This window comes from Sceloporus undulatus, chromosome 10, assembly GCF_019175285.1.
Source record: "Sceloporus undulatus isolate JIND9_A2432 ecotype Alabama chromosome 10, SceUnd_v1.1, whole genome shotgun sequence".
Taxonomy (NCBI): Eukaryota; Metazoa; Chordata; class Lepidosauria; order Squamata; family Phrynosomatidae; genus Sceloporus; species Sceloporus undulatus.
This window is the reverse complement of record NC_056531.1, coordinates 9,990,472-10,004,296: the sequence shown is the minus strand read 5'-3', so window position 1 is coordinate 10,004,296 and position 13,825 is coordinate 9,990,472. Positions and strand designations below refer to the sequence as shown.

Sequence of the window (13,825 nt, the reverse complement as noted above, 5' to 3'; positions counted from 1 at the left end):
CAGGCTGGACCAGATCCAGATGTGATACTTGATGGCAATAACTCTATGTGTCAACAAAATATTACAGAGAAATGATTTAAGGTTAATGCAAAATGGGCTCCATGATCTTTGGAGTATGGTTGCAAGATACACTATCCTCCCCCACAGGTATGTACCATCCATGCACCATATATATATTTGGCTGTGGTTCCCAGTAAAAGCAAAAGCCAACTCTGTACAGAAGTCCTCCACACTGTGACAGAATCCTATTACAGTCAGCCCTCCATACCCATAGATTCAAGCATCTGTGACTTGAAAATGTTCCAAAAAGGTATACATTCTAAACAGCAAACCTCAAACCTTGATTTTGCCACTTTATATAAGGGATATCATTTTAGCGTGCCACTGTATATAACGGGAGTTAACCATCCACGGATTTGGTATCCATGAGGAACCAAACCCCAGCAGACAGAAAGGGCCCACTGTAACCACTAAATATGTGCAGTATGTCTGGGTTACAGGAGTAATTCTACTTGAAATCACTTGCTGTATTTTGGTACTAACTGAATTATAATATTGCCTATAGGCAGAAAAGAAAATACACTGTACACAGAGAGAAGCAGAGTTGTGGGGAGGGATGTCTAAGCAGATTTCCAAGTTGAGAAGGTCATTAGTTATCGAATTCTGTCCATCTGTCAAGCCGCCAGTGTCTTTTAAGCACCAAAACAAAAACAGAATCCTTCACTACTAATTCGAAGATCAAAACCACAGGATACCTTGTACCATATGCAGAGAAGCAAAAGGAACTGGGACACTGGGGAAGGAAGCTGGAGATAGAGCAGGCATGTTTCCTAAGCCTTGTCTACATGGGTCTTTTACCATGGGTTCCCCTCCAGGGCTCATTGCATTTTGCTTACATGATATGGGGCCAAAACCTTCGAATTGGGCTGGAGCCAGACTATCTTATGATGCCCACATCTGATTTGGAGTTTCCTCCCCCTAATGTGCTTTTTAAAACTCACCATTTGCTGCGGGTTTTCAGCGATGACGGGTGGCTCCCTTTTCACTCGTGGTCCTCATTCATAGAATCATAGAATTGGAAGAGACCACAAGGGCCATCCAGTCCAACCCCATCCTGCCATGCAGGAACTCTCAATCATAGCTTCCCTGACAGATAGCCATGCAGCCTCTGCTTAAAGACATCTATGGAAGGAGACCCCACTACACTCCGAGGAAGAAGTGTGTCCCCCTGTCGAACAGCCCTTACTGTCAGGAAGCTCCCCCTAATGTTGAGGTGGAATCTCTTTTCCTGGAGCTTGCATCCATTGTTCCGGGTCCTGTTCTCTGGAGCAGCAGAAAACAAGCTTGTTTCATCCTCAGTGTGACACCCCTTCATATACTTACACAGGGCTATAATATCACCCTTTAACCTTCTCTTCTCCAAGCTAAACATCCCCAACTCCCTAAGTCTTTCCTCATAAGGCATGGTTTCCAGGCCTTTCACCATTTTAGTTGCCCTCTTATGGACACGCTCCAGTTTGTCAACATCCTTTTTGAATTGCAGTGTCCAGAACTGGACGCAGTATTCCAGGTGAGGCCTGACCAAGGCATTCATCACCTTGTGTTGCCTCTGTGGGCATGCTGGAGTCAGAACAAGAAGCCCAGTGGTGACAGCATTCCGGGAAGATCTGGAGCCCTTTGTTCCCACACCAAGCAACTGTTTGAAATGCATCCCACATGCCAACTGCTGCCACCAGTGGCACATGACTGGGCACCTCATTCTGACCTCAAAGTGAGCAACTGGTGGCAGCACTGGACACACCAGGTGGGTGAGCAGGATGTGTTTCAAACAGCTACCCAAGTCTGGGAAATGAGGGCTCCAGATCTTCCTGGAAGATCCAGAGCGACTGTTGAGTTTCTAAAGCCCAGAGTAAGAGAGAAAGAACCCGATTCGGGCATTGAGCAGGCTAGCTGTTGCACCAGAACCTGGCTTTGGGTTGTGCATCATCTGGTCTCCCCACCGAGAATTTTTTTTTCTTCATTTTTTTTTAAAAAAATATTTCTGGGTAACTCACACTCCATGCAAAAGGACCTTGCTTCTCAAAACACCCAGACGCCAAATTTGGCATGCAGGTGGGAAAGCCATGGCATTTTTAAAAAGCAAGAGAACTGGAAAGGAAGCAGAACTGAAGGGACCACATTTTCACTCTGTCAACAGAAGCAGTCATGCCAAGGAAGAACTGGCAAGTCATGAAGGTGCCAACACACATTTGGAGCTAAAAACAGAAACAGTGTCAATTTTATTTTTTTTAAAAGAAACACCCTGTATCATTGCACCGCAACAATTATCCCACTGCGGGTATTTGCTGTCGCTGTTACACGAATTCGTCTAGGCAGAGGATGATACATTGCAAAGGCCTGGGATTAGGAATCTTCGAGGAAAGCCCTTTGGCCTTCAGTCTGGATGGCAGGGAAGCTCTCAAATACGCCAGAGTGCATCTACCAAAACAAAAGGTTGTCGGGGACAGCGAAGCTGAGGCTTGATGGTGGAACAAAGTCACATCAAAAACAAGCAATTCAGTCAACAGGGTTTACCGAGTCTTCGAAAGCTTCTATAGAGAAAACAGAGGCTGGGTGGCCATTTGAAGGGATTGCTTGGATTATGTCTTCCTACATGGCAGAATGGAGTCAGACTGGATGGCCCTGGGGGTCTCTTCCAAATGTATGAATCTGTGATTCTATGAAAAGCCGTAGGATCATAAGATTCCTGAGGCAACTGACTTGGGAGGAGGCCATTCTTGAATGCCTTTGTGGGGATCAGTTTGCCCAGTGGCACTCAAACCTTTTACCCTTTACATCTACCTGTGGACATCGTGCCCCCCAATCAACGTAGTATATGGATAAAAATATTTTGTTTATTTAGTGTGTGTACAGTCAGCCCTCAGTATCCACGGACTTGCCATCTGTTGATTCAAGCATCCACGCACAGCAAGCCCACATTGTCCTCAATGGCAGTGTGTGCACATGGCTGTGCCACCATTAGGGACAGCCCCAGTTGTCCCATGTGGGCATGTGCGTGCAGCTGTGCCACCATTAAGTTCCATTGGCCCCAGTGGCAGTTCAACCACATGCATGCGCCACCATGGGACAATAGAGACTGTCCTGAATGGTGCCACAGCTGTGTGCACGTGCCGCCATTGGGGACAACAGAACTTGAGCATCTATGGATTTTGGAACGGATCCCCTGCGGATACCAAGGGCTGAATGTATTTTCATCCACACATTCATGTATATTCATACTTTAACATTTTATAAGGAAAAACCATTACTCAAATTAGAACCGTTTTATTTAAGTAAGTTCAATATGCATGTGTAAATTTTACACATAAACAACTTTGGGAAGAGGAGAATGAGGAGAGACCAGGGGCTCCCATCTCACGCACCCCCTTAAACAACTCTCACCCTGTTGGAGAACCACTGAGTTAGCCCCATAGTATGGAAATACATTCAGTCACAAGTGACAGTTCATTAAGAACCATACGGAAGTTTAAAGCAGCATTAAAAGAGGCTGTGCTTCCAATAACTCAAGACTTACATTTATTTTTCTTTCCTTTTGGGTCCCTTTTTTGTCACCTCTAATCAAGCTAGGTTTTCAGTAACACAAATCCCTTTGAAACCTCTTTAACAGAGGTGAATATGGGATGGGCATATACTGTACAGAGCTGTCAATTTTTCCGACTCTAACAAGAAGAAGAAATCATGGTCTCCAACCCTTTTTCTTTTGTTCAGTCGCCTCCCTTTGACACCTTAAAACTCGAATGATAATAATAATATATTTATTTGTTTGTATCCCACCTCTCCATTTTTGAGGATCGAGGCGAATTGAGGATCGACACCTCCTTAACTGCCATGGCTCCATCCTACGGAATCCTGGGTTTTCTAGTTTGCTGTGTTACCAGAGCTCTCTGACAGAGAAGGCTAAATCGGTCACAAAACTACAAATCCCAGGATTCCATAGCATGGAGCCATGGCAGTTAAAATGGTGCCAAACTGCATTAACACTGTAGTATAGGCGAAGCCTAAGACACCTCATGAGCCTTACAAATATACAGGTGTTTGAGGCTTCTCTCAAACTGTCTCAAGAGATACAAAAAGCCCATATCAATTGAGATGGAGGAATACAACAAAACTCATTTTCATCTTTACATGATTCATCTGACAGTCAAGAAAGATAGCCAGCTTGGAGAGTGGTGGAATCTCCTTCTTTGGAGGTCTTTAAACAGAGGCTGGATGGCCATCTGTCAATGTGGATGCTTTGACTGAGAGTTCCTGCATGGCAGAATGGAGTTGGACTGGATGGCCCTTGCGGTCTCTTCCAACTCTAGGATTCTATGATTCATAGGGTCACACTCTAAAGTCCATTCTGACTATTTTTTCCTGCTCTGCCTGTCTGCTCTAGCTAGAGATCCCAAGGACTTTACCATGGTCTCAGATAGACAGAGGTCCTCCCCATCACCTACTAGCCATTACATTTTAATAAACTGAAGATGCTGGAGACTGAACCTGGAAATGTCTACATCTGATGCTGGTGCTCTGTCACAAAACTATAGCTGCATCTACACTGCAGAAATAATCTGGTTTGACACCACCTTAACTGCCATGTCTCCATGCTATGGAATTCTGGAAAGCATAGTTTGTTGCGGCATCATGCAGCCTATGTGGTCCCTTTTTGAGATCTATGTGTCCAGTCAATAAATCCCATTCCAATTTGGCTGCTACAGAAAACCTAGAATCATTCCAACCATTCCGGATTTCAGCTGCAAAACTGCATGCTCAAAAAGGCTGTCACAAAACACACACACACAAAGCAAAGCAATATAATTCAAGCAGTTTATTAAAACTGTCGAGTTTGCATAATTTAAGCTGAATGAAACTACAGTAACAGCCCTTTCATTTGAAGCAGTGTGTTCTGCCAGGATTTTGGGGGAGGGAGAGATTTAAATATGAAGAGTCTTCATATTTCTTTTTTAAAAAGGAATAAATGCACTTCCCAGGATACAGAATGTGCCCTGTTTCCATTTCAATCTCGAGTTGTCACTTCTATTCAAACGGACCAACTTTGACCGTGAGACACAAGAAACCTCATAAACTTGACCGGACAAACTTGAAAAGTCAGCAGGGTTTATTCAGGCTCAGCATAAAGCTCTCATACAAGGGGTGGGTGTGGGTAGGAAAGATGAATATTCATCTTTCAAAATTTAATTGGATTTTCCACAAACTAAATGCAGGAAGAGAAGTTATATTGCCATCCAAGAATGGAGCGTGTTTACACAATAGGGATTCATTTGGTAACGCTATCAATAATATTTTTCGTAGCAAAATGGGGGAAAAGTCATAACAAGGGAGGGAGGAAGGAAAGAAGGAAGGAAGGAAGGAAGGAAGGAAGGAAGGAAGGAAGGAAGGAAGGAAGGAACAAAGGAAGAAACAAACGAATGAAAGAAGGCAGGCAGGCATCACACCAAAAAGAAGTTAAACCTCTTTACATGGTGGAAATATAGAAAAGAGAAAGGTGAACTTTAATAAGATCAGTAATAACAGTGAGTCTGTTTACTGCTGGGTATTGTAACAACATGTAAGGCATTCCAGTTTATGTTAACTATAGGGTTGTCCACATGGGCCAAAATGTCCGTGTTCCCCCTGGCCTCACATTGTCTAGTTCAGACGACACAGACCAAAACCCCAGGACCAGGACCAGGCAGATTGGACACAGATCCAGTAGATCCAGCCTGATCCCAAGGTAAATAGCCTTACTCCACGTCAATGGGACCCCTGTCACCAAGTTTCCTGGAAACTCCATAGCAAGCCCCAGCTGTTTGCAAACCAGAGAAAGTCGAGGAGGAGAAAACACCGTAAATGACTAGAAAAGGAGAGACGTCCCCCCAAAACAAGCAAGATAAATAAAGATTTTTTTATATCAGCACGTCTCATTAACCTGTTTACATGCCATCCTGCACTCCTTAGTTTGCAATGCCATCCCTGGTACTGAGAAGCTCCCCACTGCTACATCTGATGCAGAAATGGGGCTGTGTGGGTGCAGTCAAACACCTAATTTCAGCATCAAACATGGCAATGGGGGGCTTTGCGGTACCAGTGACAACACAGCAAGGTAAATGCACTGATATCGTGTCCTGGTGAATACTGGGGCTAAAACAGCACGGGGCTATCCTGGCCCATCTGCTCAGCCCCTACAAGGGGAATAAACCAGATCATTAGGACAGGAGCATGGTTTTGGCGTGGCTTCTGGCCTCTTGGGACACATGCATCATTTAAACAGCATACCTCCAAAGGGACCCAAAGCAGCTTTATTTTGGCCTGTCTGTTCGGGTCCTAAGTCTACAAAAGTTTATGCTGCAAACTTCTTTCACACTGTTAGTGTCAAAAGTGCGATAAGATCCCGTTGTAGTTATGGGCTTTGTGTTTGTTTTACGTTTGGAGGATGCTGGGATTTGTAACCCAAAATCATAATTTTTCCAAGCCCTTTTAGTGATGAGACAGCACACTCCACCACACCTGAAGAGAGCAAGCTCACAGAGGGGATGGGTAAGGGGCAAAGTGCTGAGGAGACACATGCCTCTCCCACTAATACATATGGGCTCTATCTGTCTCCTGAGCTGTCTGCCTTAGTCTGCGCATGGGAGAACCTAGCTGATATTAACTGCAACATAAGTGGGTGGGAAGGAGGGATCCGGTACTGATTCCTGGCCCAATTGCAACGCACAGACGGAGGTGTCAAGGAGCAACTTGCATTGCCGTTGGCAAATGTCCACATCTCACATGTTGGAAAGGATCCCTTCACAGGGTTACTTTCCTTCCTTGCCACCAGTGCGAAGAGCCATTTTGTTTTAGCTGTTACAAGAGGCCTCTTCATTGCAATCTGCCTCACAGCTTCTCCCAAGCCAAATGATAAAATAAACAGAGACATATTCCGGGATGTGGCACAATCAGCATTCACCAAGTGGGCTACCCCAAGCGCGGCGCAAACAAATAACTGCATGAGGTTACCGTTTTTTCCTCCAGCCACGTGTTTTAACTTAACCGCCAGAGAATGTGTTTGTGTGTGTGTGCTTGTGTGTCTGTGCTTGTACACACAAAAAGAGAGAATAAAACTAGACGCAACAAGGTAATGTTATTTCTTTAAATAGGCTTAATTTGAAATGATCCCATTCTTTTCTGGTATGAACTGCAATCTTAAGAATTTCAAAGCAATGGTAAACACAGGTCTATCCAACTATTATCCACAGTGACCTGTCAAGGAGCTCCTGGATGCCAGCGTGCTACAGCTTGAAAGAAATAGTGGTCTCCCATTGATTCACCCCAGCAACTAGTATTCACTGGTACAGTGCCACTCAACCTAGAATCATAGAATCCTAGAGTTGGAAGAGACCACAAAGGCCATCCAGTCCAACCCCATCCTGCCATGCAGGAAATCTCAATCAAAGCATCCCCGACAGATGTCCATCCAGCCTCGGCTTAAAGACCTCCGAAGAAGGGGACTCCACCACTCTCCGACGAAGTGTGGTCCACTGTCAAACAGCTCATATTGTTAGGAAGTTCCTTCTAATGTTGAGGTGAAATCTCTTATCCTGTAGCTTGCATCCACTGTTCTGTGTTCTAATCTCTGGAGCAGCAGGAAAAAAAGCTTGCTCCCTCCTCAATATGACACCCCTTCAAATATTTAAACAGGGCTATCATATCACCTCTTAACCTTCTCTTCTCCAGGCTAAACATCCCCAGCTCCCTGAGTCTTTCCTCATAAGGCATGGTTTCCAGACCCTTCACCATTTTAGTCGCCCTCCTTTTAACATGCTCCAGTTTCTCAATGTCCTTTTTGAATTGTGGTGCCCAAAACTGGACACAGGATTCCAAGTGAGGCCTGACTAAAGCAGAATAGAGTGGCACTATTACTTCCCTTGATCTACACACTATACTTCTATTGATGCAGCCTAAAACTGCATTGTCCTTTTTAGCTTCCTCATCACACTGTTGACTCATGTTCAACGTACAGTCTACTTGGACTCTTAGATCCCTTTCACACGTATAAGTCTCCTTAAGCCAGGTGTCCCCCATCCTATATCTGTGCATTTCATTTTTCTGCCCTAAGTGCAGTACCTTACATTTCTCTGTGTTGAATATCATTTTGTTTGCTTTGGCCCAGCTTTCCAATTTATTCAGGTGATTTTGAATTTTGATCCTGTCCTCTGGGGTGTTAGTTATACATATCAAATATCTTGTAGCTGTGGTCCTTTGACTGATAACATAGGAGTTATTTTGCCCCTCTGCTGAAAACTGGTTTAGAAACTTCAAATCATACAATGAAACAGTGCTCCCAAGTCCCATCCCAGAGAGAGAGTCTAGAAAGACACCCTGGTCGATAGCATCAAAAGCCACTGAGAGGTTCAGTAGGACCAACAGGGACATACTCCCCCAGTCCAGTTCCCTGCACAGGTCACCCACTAAGACATCCAAAGATCTCTTTATCTACAGTTCCCAGAATTCCATTGCATGAAACCATGGCCTGAAGACAGGCTGAAATGGATCTAGACAGTCTGTCTCATCCAGGAATCCATCACTCCTGGCAATCATGAACTTTGGCATCAAGTTCAACAGACCTCAGGGTTCTCCTGAGCCTGGTGGTGCCTACTTCTTCTATCTCCCAGATGCTTTTGACTAGAAGTCCTATAACCCTCAGTTATGGTCAGAGATGGTGTGATTTATAGTCTGAAACACATGGAGGATGGTAGGCAGCCTATCCCTGCAATGCAGGATTTTAGATGTCCAATGCAGTTTTCAAACTGACAAGAGCCAGGCTAGAAATGCTGTGAATCAAATGGTAAGGTTTGTATAGAGTTTTCAATACAGTTTAAACTTTAATGCAGAAACTGATTTAACTTTTATAATTGTTTTGTTGTTTTTTAAATTTTTAAATTTATACATTTTAATGCTTTTGCATCATTTTTATACGCTCTGAAGAGAAACTAGAGTATATTTTGCATCGTCTTTAAATTGCATTGTTTTCAGCTTGCTGTTTGTCGCCATTTACTTATTTATTTCATTTCATTTCTACACCACCTTTCTCCCCAAAAGGGACCCAAGCTGGCTCAGAAGATTTAAAAAGCCTGTGTCCCTATGTTGGAAGAAAGGCAGGATATACTGTATATACTCATGTATAAGTCTAGAAATTTTAGTCAAAAAAATGGCCCAAAAAACCTGGGTCAACTTATCCACGGGTCAATGTAAGTACTGTACTTTAACTCATATATACGTGTGTGTGTGTGTATGTGTTTAACCGGTCGGACTAAAAAGAATACAGAAAGCCTGTACATAAAACAGTAACCTTCTGACAACAACTGTCTTAACAGGGTTGCCTCTTTGGCAATTTTCGTCCTGTGTGAAGCAGCCCTTGGGTGTTCCTTTTTAAAATGGGTTAGGATAGAAAGCCCTTGCAGGACGGATCTTGTGCTGGCCTTAGGCCCATCCGTCAATTCGCACCTGGGCCAAGAGCGGGCAGATCTTCTAATGCCAATTGGCATTGTGCTAATTTTCCAAACTTGCCAACTCAAGAGAATAATTAACTGCCTGCATTCTTTGTCAGGCTCCTCTTTCCAATCCGTGCAGGTTGCTGTCAAAAAGCCAGTTGCTAAAAGGCGGTGTTTGTGTGCGTCTCTGTGTGTGTGTGTGCTCTTTGACACTGCTGCTTGGTGGAGCACCAGATAAGGCAAATGCACAACCTGTATGACAGCAGATTTTATTTTTTAAAGAGCAAGTCTTTTAAATAAATCAATAGCCCATTTGAAACCTTACGTTGAGATACATGTTTATACCTACACCTAATGGTCACCTGGGCTAGATAACTTTTGTGGGTGTTGCTGTTGTTGTTGATGATGATGTTATATTTACTTACCATCTATACTCAACTATACGTTGACCTTATATATAAGTTGAGGGCAGGTTTTGGAGCCAAAATTACAGATTTTTGATACAACCCATGGATAAGAACTTGTTGAAACATAATGGTTGAAAAAGTGAGACGATTAATGTATTAAATTTGCACAATCAAAATGCAAATTAATAATATGCTTAAGTATAATAATTTGCATTACACTTGTCCCTCCATATTCTCTAGGGTTAGGGGCACAACCCACCCCCCATGAATATGAAAAACCGCAAAAAACAAAAACACCACTTTTTCCCCGAGAGGACACCTCTCTAGGAATCTCTAGGTCCTCCAGGGCAACTCTGTGGTCAACATCTGACAGAAAGTGGCCATAGAACTGCACTGGAGAAGCTACAAAGGCCTAGTAGAGTATTCTCTCTAGGAATCCTTAGGTCTTTCAATGCAACTTTTGGTTAAAGTTGACCATAGAGTTGCACTGGAAGACCTAAATATTCCTAGAGAGAACATATGAATCAAATCCGTGAATAATCAAATCCGCAAATATCAAAGCTGTAAATATGGAGGGATGAGCGTATATGCAAAATTAGATGCCCAGATATGTGGGACTGAAATATGGCAACCCTATATCTATAAATGTAGTTATGTATCTAAGACCATGAAACAATAAACCACACCGGCTGGAGGATGAGAAAAGAGACTTGAAAAGGAGCAAATGAATACAGATTTCTCTCCCTCCTCTCCAACAAAAACACTATACAGTAATTATTATGCTTTTGATCAGACGAAGTAACAGTTTCTCTATTTGTAAGAGGAAAGAATCTTTGCCTGCCTTTCTAAGCAAACTTTAACATCCACTGGTAAAGTCTGGAAAGCTAAGCATTAAAAACGCAAAGAAAAAAAGCGAGGCAAGAGATGAGGAGGCAACTGCAACATGTATAATCGTTCTCACAGTTTAATTATTAAATGATGCCACTGCATTGGTGCCAACTGGCATTAGCCACAATGGCTTCTTATACACCCTAAACAAAAAACATGTAATTCTATTTAATTTTTGAAAAAGATTCTGTGAAAAAGCTGGTCCAAGCATCCATCCAGACCTGGTTAATCTTTGACGCAGCGTGCCATACGCCCAAGCTTAACAAACATCAATCAATCTCCTGCATTTTCAGTTCTATCTGAATACTGCATAATTTTGGATTAGCTTTGTCATATATATATATATATATCTCTGCAAGCATAGTGTTTTCAATTTGCTGTGTTCCAGTGTTAAAATCCATTAGCATTTTTAGGGCTACAAGAGAATGTAGATGTCCCATTTTCTGAGCATCTTGCAACTCAGCCACCTCATTGCACACACATAAAACATCTATCCTAATTTGTATATGTACTTGTGTGATTCCCAAGCCAAAAGAAATGAATATAATCACATAATCTGATTCATTCTTGAAATTAGATTTCCTTCCCGGTGAATAAACAAATAAATCAGGCTGTAGAAACCAGGCCTATAAAATCAAGAAAGCAGGGAGGGTAAAAGAGGAAGACACAAAGATCTTGTTAACTAGAGCAACAGAACACATTTTTAATAGCCAGGCCAAAAATAAAATAAAATAAATGAAAACAAAAACATTAAAATCCAAGGAAAGCATGAACAAGATCAGGTGATGTCTGCTTTTACTAAAGAGAAAAGGCAACAAAAAGCAGGAAGGAAGTTTTTATAAGGGAAGATTTAGGAAAACTTAGATTAGGAAACTGTCCTTAGGACTGGAGCATGGCTTTGGCACAGCTTCCAGCCTCTTAGGACACATGAATCATTTAAACAGCATACCCCTGAAGTGACCCGAAGCAGCTTTATTTTGGCCTGTCTGTTTGGGGCGTTACTCCATAAAGTGAGGCATCCCCATATCTTCCCCATGCTCATGTGTTATTTTGAACATGCTCACATGTGAAAGCCATTCAACAAACCTATTTGCCTTTGAATACACAATAGGGAGAAATGAGCTGCTTCATATCAAATCCAGATCAAAATGCTTGAAGATCCTTCAGCGGGTGTATACACACTGCAGAAATATATTAGCTTGATACCACTTTAACTGCCATGATTCTTCCCTACATGGGATTTGTAGCTTGATGTGGCAGCAGAGCTCTTTGACAGGCCATGCTGAATACTTCGCGAAACTACAGATCCCAGGATTGCACAGGATGGAGCCATGACATTTAAAAGCAGTGTCAAACGGCATGATTTCTGGAAGAGCTGAGCAGCAAGTGGGATCTTTACAAGATGTTGCAGTATCTCCTCTCTGCCTCACAAGTGTTCAAGATTTCAGCCAGTCACATCATGCTTTCCTCTACTGTCACCTTTCTCAACAGTGGGTTCCCAGCTATCCTTAGACTCTATGGAGCTTATCACACTGGGGCTGATTTTGGCATTAAAAGAGAGATTAAAGTGCATTTAAAGCATCCTGCAAATGAAGCGGAAATGGTGAGTAATTGCAGAAATTATTACCACATGCAAAAATAAAGTGATATCAGAAATGCACTGTCAATGAAATCCCAAAAGTAAAAAGATGCATGTTTCTTTGTGACCACTGTAATGGTGGGTTTTATGCGACATCGTTATGCATGATTCCGCAATTTTTCTAGAATATTCATGGGATAAACTCCCAATCTCCTTTGAGTGATAAACTCCCTAGTCCCATCATACCCAAAAGTCAGCAGTAATTCAATGCTATTTGGAGACCCAACGTCAACAAACAAGTAAAGTTTGCTCTGATGAACTCAAAGCAGGCCAATGCACCTTTCTACCTTCAACTGGACCCTTGATATTCTCAAACTCCTCATGCCCACCATTAAAACCATTAAAAATTTGTGATAAATGGATGCAAAATCTGGGAAAACATATCCTCCCTATCAAGCTGGGGAAGAACATGGAAACACAATTTAAAAGTCACAAAATGTAACCATCTAAAGAAAAACTATTATAGGTTTTTCTTTAGATGGTATATAACACCATCAAAACTCGCTCAAATAAATAACAGAATAAAAATAATTCTTGGAAGTGCGAAAAGCCAAATGGGACACTGCCATATGTGGTGGCAGTGTAAACACGCCAAGATTTTTCGGAAGAAAATTTCTAAAAATATATCTGACATAATCCAAGAAAAAATCAGGATGAGTCTGGAACTATCCTTATTAAATATAACGGACGATTTAAAAGACCTACTCAATCTGGAGGAAACAAGCACATTATTTTATATGATCACAGCAGCCTGAATACGTTATGCCAAACACTGGAAAGAAATTGACACACCTCAGATTGAAGAATGAAAAATTAAATTAAACAAATTTGCATTAATGAATGAACTAACAATGATCACGTGTGGAAAAACAATACAACAATTTAAAACATGGGAAAAATTAAAAATACTTTGTGTTTGAAGTAAGTCAACCAGATAGGCTCAAAAAAGCCAATTGGAGTGAATTAACGGATTTGATTTAATAGAAGTAGAACAATGGAAAAGGAATGTAAACATTGAAGAAGAAGAAAAGTCCATGGGTGGATGTTTTCACAACAGGTTGCATCTCCTTTATCCGGAATTCCAAAGTCTGAAATATTCCAAAATCCAAAATTGTCCACCTGGGTGGCTGAGATTGTGACACCTTTCATTGAATCATAGAATCATAGAATTGTAGAGTTGGAAGAGGCCGCAAGGGCCATCCAGTCCAACCCCATTCTGCCATGCTTGACCAGTCTTGTCAGCCTCTCTGTCACATCACAGATCTTTGCCCCGGGGAGACAACACACCTCTCGAGACATCTTGTCAGGCCTACAAATCACTGCTTCTGTACCCCTCAGCAAGGAGTCCCCCACTACGACCACACGCCTCCTCCGGG

General features: G+C 42.3%; 1 protein-coding gene across 10 annotated transcripts in view; it reads right to left on the bottom strand.

Moving 5' to 3' along the window:
* The window catches only part of ARVCF (ARVCF delta catenin family member), a 640,643-nt gene that overhangs the window by 408,469 nt on the left and 218,349 nt on the right, over nucleotides 1-13,825 (bottom strand). The window lies entirely within an intron of this gene.